The following is a 7,082-nucleotide window of genomic DNA, read 5'->3' as shown; positions in this document are numbered from 1 at the left end:
GCTATTCTTCAAATCTGAGTGAAAGACTTCTGGAAGAAATTCAGTTCTTTCTACTCGCGAGCTTTAGCGTGCTGCTTGGGCAGGGTGACTTCAGGTGCTTTGTAAATGCTGAGCCAACGGATCAACTCCAGAAACAACACCCACTTTCGAAATTCTGCGGGCGGTCCCGACACGGAATTTTAAGCAAGTCTCTCCGCACAGGCCCGCGGCGTTCCCTTTTTCCAACTCCTCCTAACCCTTAGCAAGAGTCCTCACCTCAGAAAGAGCTCCCCCTCCCAGTCTAAGGGTGGAAAGACGCCCCACCCCGCGGCCGGCCGGGCGGCCTCCCAGGCTGGTTTAACTGGTTAGAACAAGTAAAGCGCGCTGCCTTAGAAAAGGTCTCAGCTTCGGCAGCTGAGGAACCGGCTGGCCAGAGCGTGAAGAGGAAAGCTCTCCTTCCTCCAGATCACTACGGCTGCCGCCACCCACTTCCTCCACCAGCGCGGGCGTTGGGTAGGTGGACGTCCCACCCAGTCCCCCAAGACCAGGGACTGCGCAGGCGCCTGCAGAGCACTGGCGCTTGGCGCGTTCTCTCGCGCGCTCCCGGTCTCCTCAGCGAGCCCGACCCGAAGAGGCGCGGTGCTTCCTGGGTGTTGAAGTTACTTCCTGGAACAGAGGCCCGGGGGGCGGAGGGCGCCGTGATTCGGAGAACTACGCCTCCCAGCGCGCCCCGCGCGGGGGCAAAGGGCGTTAGCTTTGGGCGGCCTCAGCCGTCAGAGCGCAGAGAGGAGGGTCCGAGAAGCCGGCCGCGGCGGGAGGAGGGGGTGCGCGTGCGCGCTGGCCCGGCTCGGCCTGTTCTGTCCCAATCATTGTAAACAGGCGGAGGCTGGGCGGGGAGGGGATGGGGCGCCCGCGGCAGGCCTGCGGCGCAGTGCAGGAGACGGCTGCCCTGGCGGCGTGAACGTAGGGAGGCGGTGGCTGCGGCGGAGCGGGCAGTCGCGCGGCGGCAGGCACAGGTCAGTGGCGGCGAGCGGTCGCCTGCGAGGGTCGCGGAGCCCTTTCCGGCGCCGGCCTTACGCCCGCGTCTGTCAGGCAGCGTGCGGGGCTCGGCGCTCGCCGCGTCGGGGTTGGAGTTGGGGGTGGGGGGCGTGGCTGCCCCCAGAGTCCGTTCTTCACCGGGAGGCTTCGCTCCAGTTCTCGCCCCCTCTGCTGTGTGTTTCTCCGTCCCTCCCACTTGCCGACAGGCCTCCCTTAATGGCATCCGCATTTGTGATTCGGTGTTCTCAGGGGTCGAGGGAGGAGTATTCGGAGCCGAGCCCCTCCCCGCGGAGGCCCCCAGGCCTAGGGGCGCTTTTTGGGGCACGCCCGGACAGGGGCGCGGGGGCTCGGTCGTACCCGCGTGCTGACCTGTCTCCAGGGCTTGCCCAGGGGACCAAGAAAAGGCTCTTGGTTTTGCCCACCGCTGGCGCTGAATTTTGGGCGCCTTTGGGTGCTGCGGTCCTTAATTCAGGTTTCAACTCCGGACAGATCTGGAGTTGAGAATTCTCATTTCCAAGTATTTCTGTGCCAAAATACTCTGAATTGAGGTCAGCTTTCTTTCTACTTTTTTTTTTTTTTGATTTATCGTTATGAGAGTGAAACAGGTTTTTCAGAATATTCCACACCTCAGTCTTGCCTGAAGTAAATATGTTGTTTTAAGTTTTGGGATGCATTACAGAGCCTCCCTCTTGAACAAGCGGTGTGTTAGCTCTAGGACCTGGTAGAGTTCCTGAAGATCCCTAAAATTTTAATTGGAGGAATTCTAAACGTGCATGTAAAGAGCACATCATCCAGCTTCATTGGAAAAGCTTTCACTGAATTTTTTGTTTGGTGGAGTAGGCGTGTGCTAATGCTGCAGTACTTTGGGGAGCATTCCATCATACTTGGCAGGTATTCAGGAAATGTTTACGTGGTGGTACAAATAGGCACACTTTGGTTTGGTGCTCACAGAGGCAGCGTTTCTAAATAAATAAATGGGACTGTGAATGAAAAACATAACCTCACTTTATCTTGTGATTTGATAATTCTTTTCTGAGTATCTTTCTGAAAAAGAGTAATTACGTAAGCTGTAGTGGCAGTAGTAAGGCTACTAGTGGGCCGGGGGTGAATAGATTAGTTCCACTTTTCATTCAAAGTGTCCCCAAAGATCTGGGTAGGGTAGGGTGATTTTGAGAAGTAATTCTTTAAACAAAATATCTTGAAACAATGAAATATAACCTAATTAGCAATCCCTTCAAACTAGTATTTCTAGTTATAGATCTTAAGGGGACCATTTCTCCCCTAAATTAGAAAGATACAGGTGGGCAGCGCTGGTAGCTCAGTGGGTAGGGCGCTGGCCACATAGACCCAGGCTGGTGGGTTCGAACCCAGCCCAGGCCTGCTAAACAACCATGACAACTGCAACAAAAAAATAGCTGGGCATTGTTGCAGGTGCCTGTAGCTCCAGCTACTTGGGAGGCTGAGACAAAAGAATCACTTAAGCCCAAAAGTTTGAGGTTGCTGTGAGCTGTGAGGCCACCACAGTCTACAGAGGGTGACAGTGAGACTGTCTCAAAAAAAAAAAAAAAAAAAAAAAAAAAAAAGAGGTTATCAGAAAGTACCTATTAACTTTAATTTTTAGGATTATTTTGTAGTTTGTGTGGCAAGAAGAGATTGAGTTCTAAACATAACTCAAGTGTATGTTCTTTTTTTTTTTTATTAAATCATAGCTGTGTACATTAATACAATCATGGGGCACCATGCTGTTCTTTCTTTTTTGAATGAAAATCACTGAGAGAAACTTTCGTTAGACTGGTAGGGTGGCTCATTCCTGTAATCCTTGCGCTGTGGGAGGCAGAGACGATGGGTCTTTTGAGCCCGGAGACCAAGACCAGCCTGAGCAAGAGCAAGATGCCATCTCCACTCAAAATAGAAAAACTAGACAGGCATTGTGGCAGGTGCCTGTGGTCCCAGTCTACTCCAGAGGCTGAGGGCAAGGGGATCACTTGAGTCCCAAGAGTTTGAGGTTGCTTTGAGTTCTGATGCCATGGCACTCTACTCAGGGTCACAGAGTAAGAAACTCTGTCTCAAAAAAAAAAAAAAAAGAAACTTTCTTAGTATATACACATAAGAAGGAGGAAGGAAAAATGTGGGTTGTTTAGAAAACAGGAATTACTGTGTAGCAGGTGGATAATTATGGCACTCTTCCTGCTTCAGGGTAGTCAAACTTTATCTCTTTGTCAAGTACAATAGGTTTTTGAGATTGTTTTGAGTAGAGAAAATATGGGAGTACAGTGGATGTATGAAGGAGATAGTGGTTAGTTACTTAAGGGAAAAAAAGCAGAGGTTGAGGAAGGGGGCAGTGGTAAGGAAGAACTATTTGCACAAGGTGATGAAAACAAGTATACAGGCATAGAAAGAATGGATATTTAGGTAGAAGGAACAGTGTGAGCAAAAGCATGGAAGTATGGAATTAGAAAGCAGGATCTGCAGGTATGGTATAGGGTAGTGGCCAGATGAAACTGGAGAGGGAGGCAGAGGCCAGATTATGAGTATTGTACACATATACCATTGAAATGATTTCAAGGTTATTTTGTAAGCAAATGGGAGTCACTGAGATAGAACAAAGACGAGAAACCTAAGCTAGCTCAGCCCATTTTTAACTCTTCTGCTATGTGACAGGCACCATGTCAAGTCCTATATATTTATGTCCTTATGCTTAGAGAAGGCTTAGTCTTGACTAAGGAAGAAATTGGGGGGAAAGGAACTTAAGGCAGAGGGAAAGTTGGACTGAGACTTGTAGGTGAGAAAGAACACAAACATTTCTATGAATGGGACTTTTTTTTATGACTAGCTTTGTGTTGGTAAGTAGCTGAAGACGAGGCGCAGCTTCAAAAGTCTTGCATGCCACTCTATGGCCTTTACTGCTTTTTCCTATAGAGAGTTTATGGATTTTAATTGGGAAAGAGACATTATAATTCTTTCATTTTAGAAAGATTATGCTGGAATTATAGAGTATGGATTTCAGAAGGGATAGATAGAGGTAGAAAGATTGGTTAGCACATTTTTGCTGAGGTGGGAGATAAGGGTCTACGCTCTCAAACTGAGACGGTCTGTGGGGATACAGAGGAGTAGTTTAATAGCAGAAATATTTATAGAGTAGAATTCATAGCATTAAGCAACGATTGGCTATGGGGAGTGTGGAAAAAATAATAGGGTAAAGACGACTTAGATTTTAACTTGGGTGATTGAATAAACAGTGGTAAAGTGTATTGAGACAGGGAATTCAGGAGTAGCAGCAAATTTGGAGGGCAACAGTATTTTAGCTTTTGAACATACTGAGTGAAAGTTATCTGTGAACATCCAGGTAGAATCGTCTGCTACAGAGCCACAGGTATGTGGGTTTGGAGTACCAGAGTGGGAGGTCTCCCTGAATGAGTCATCAGGCTATAAAGTATTTTGTGAGTGGTAGCTGAAGACTTTGATTTAGGTAACAGCACATAAGAAGAGTTTTTTGACATAAAGTAGTTCTGGGTAAAGGGCATGGAGAACAACAAAATTTAAAGCCAGGCAAAGAGCTGGAAAAGGAAATTCCCGAGTGTTTAGAGATACAGAAAAATCATGAGAAAATGTCATAGAAGCCAAAACATGACCCTTTTGTTTTTTGTTTGAGACAGAGTTTCATTCTGTTGCCCTGGGGTTGAGTGGCATGGTTGTCAGAGCTCACAGCAATCTCAAACTCTTGGTCTCAACAGATGCTCTTGTCTCAGGCTTCCAAGTGCTGGGACTATAGGAGTCCATCACAACACTCGGCTAGTTTTTCTGTTTTTAGTAGAGACCGGGTCTCACTCAGGCTCAGGCTAGTCAGGAACTCCTGAGATCAAGCCATCTATGCGCCTTGGCCCTCCCAGAGTGGTTGGAATTACAGGCATGAGCCACTGCACCTGACTAAAACATGATCAATTTTGAAGGAAGCTATACTTCACAATCAGCTCTCTAGGAAAAAAAGAAAATGGAAGGAAAGCAACACTTCAAATGCTTTGACATGTTGAGTAAAACAAGAATTAATAAGAGTCTATTGAATTTGATAACTAGGAGGTTATTGAGTTTGACAACTAAGTAAGAACAGTTTCAGCAGAATAATTTGGGAAGGAGCTAGGTTTCATTGAGTTAATATAAGAGTGGAAAAATATGTAGATTGTTTCAAGAATAAATAAATTTTAGTTGTGAAGGGAAGAATGGCAGAGGGTGATAAAGGGTTGAGGGAGGGATTTTAAACATGGCAAAGACTTGAACCTGATTTTAAAAAATAGCAGCTTTTTTGATATGAGGACAATTAATGACAATTAAGGTTATGGGGGGGAGGAAAAGCAGAAAGAGGAATGGAGGGAGGGGGTGGGGCCTTGGTGTGCGTCACACTTTATGGGGGCAAGACATGATTGCAAGAGGGACTTTACCTAACAGTTGCAATCAGTGTAACCTGGCTTATTATACCCTCAATGAATCCCCACAATAAAAAATAAATAAATAAATAAATAATAATAATAAAAAAAAAGAAAAAAGATTTCAAAAAAAATAACAGCTTTATTGAAATATAATTCATATACCCATAAAATTCATCCTTTTAAAGTGCACAGTTCAGTGGTTTTTAGTACAGATGCTTTTTAGCCTATGGTGGGGTTTACATCCTGAAACTCATTGCAAATTGAAAATATCCTAAGTTGAAAGTGCATTTAATACACCTAACTTAAAAATCACGGCCTAGCCTACCTTCAAGGTGCTCAGAACATTTACATTAACCTACAGTTGGGCAAATCATCTAACAGAAAGCTTGTTTTGTAAAAAGTGTTGAGTATCTTATGTAATTTATTGCATACTGTACTGAAAGTGAAAAGTGGAATGGTTGTGTAGGTACTGTCTGTGTATTCACAGTTGTGTAGACGTCACCACAAGCAATTTCAAGCATATCCCTTATCCACAAAAAAAAAGGGAACCTCTTACTCATTAGCAGTCACTCACCATTCCCTCTGCCTCTGCCCCTTGGCAACCATTAATTTACTTTCTGTGTCATTGATTTGTCTATTCTGGATATTTCACATACATAAAATTGTATATGTGACCTTTTGTAACTGACTTCCTTCACTTAGTTAGCATAATGTTTTCAGAATTTGTCCATATTGTGGGATATGTCAGTACTTCATTTTTCTTTATTGCTGAGTAATACCATTGTCTGGATATACTACATTTTGTTTACCAGTTCATTAGTTGAGGAACATTTAAGTTGTTTCTTTTCTTTCTTTCTTTTTTTTTTTAGAGACAAGGTCTCTGTCTGGCTCAGGCTGGTCTTGAACCTGTGAGCTCAGGCAGTCCACCCACCTCAGCCTCCCAATTGCTGGGAGGTGAGAGCCACTGTGTGCCCGGTCTGTTTCTATTTTTTGACTATTATGAATAATGCTTGTGTGATAGGTACAAGTTTTTGTATGGATGTATGTTTTCATTTCTCTTGTGTATATACTGAGGAGTAGCATTGCTGGGTGATTTAATAAAAATACATGTATTTGGTCTTTGATGCAGAACTTCTAACACTCTTGGAATTCTCTGAGTAATGGAAGTGATACGAACATCTTTTGGTAATATGCCTTTTTCAATCATGTCTGAATTTGTGCTAATAAAGTTACTTGTGGGGTAGACTCCTAGATAACTTAAGGATGGGGACTGATTGCTGTAGGAACCTCATCTTTATGTGATTGGAGGATCAGAACTTTCAGCCAGGGCTGGGGTGGGGGGGTGGTGGCCTGGAGATTGAGCTCAATCACCAGTGGCCAGTGATCTATCAATCATTCCTACAAAATGGGTTCCTCTGTAAAAACCTCTGAATGATGCGGCTCAGAGAGTTTCTGGATTGGTGAACGTATCTTTTGCTAGGAGGGTGTTTGTACCCCAACTTGATAAAATAGAAACTTCTTTCCTTGGAACTCTTTTGGATCTCACCCTGTGTACCTCTTTTTTTGGTTCATTTTTATCCTTTATGATATCCTTTATAATAAACTAATAAGTATAATTAAAGTGTTTCCCTGAGTTTCTTT

At 44.7% G+C, this 7,082-nt stretch overlaps 1 protein-coding gene across 1 annotated transcript in view; it reads left to right on the top strand.

Moving 5' to 3' along the window:
- The first annotated feature begins 668 nt into the window (after positions 1-668).
- Positions 669-7,082, top strand: part of RALBP1 (ralA binding protein 1) — a 41,933-nt gene continuing 35,519 nt past the window's right edge. The window contains exon 1 of the mRNA XM_053571360.1: positions 669-995. The gene's annotated coding sequence lies outside the window, so the exon portion shown is untranslated. The remainder of the gene's footprint in view (positions 996-7,082) is intronic.

Source organism: Nycticebus coucang, chromosome 19 (assembly GCF_027406575.1).
Source record: "Nycticebus coucang isolate mNycCou1 chromosome 19, mNycCou1.pri, whole genome shotgun sequence".
Taxonomy (NCBI): Eukaryota; Metazoa; Chordata; class Mammalia; order Primates; family Lorisidae; genus Nycticebus; species Nycticebus coucang.
This window is presented reverse-complemented; position numbering and strand designations above follow the sequence as displayed.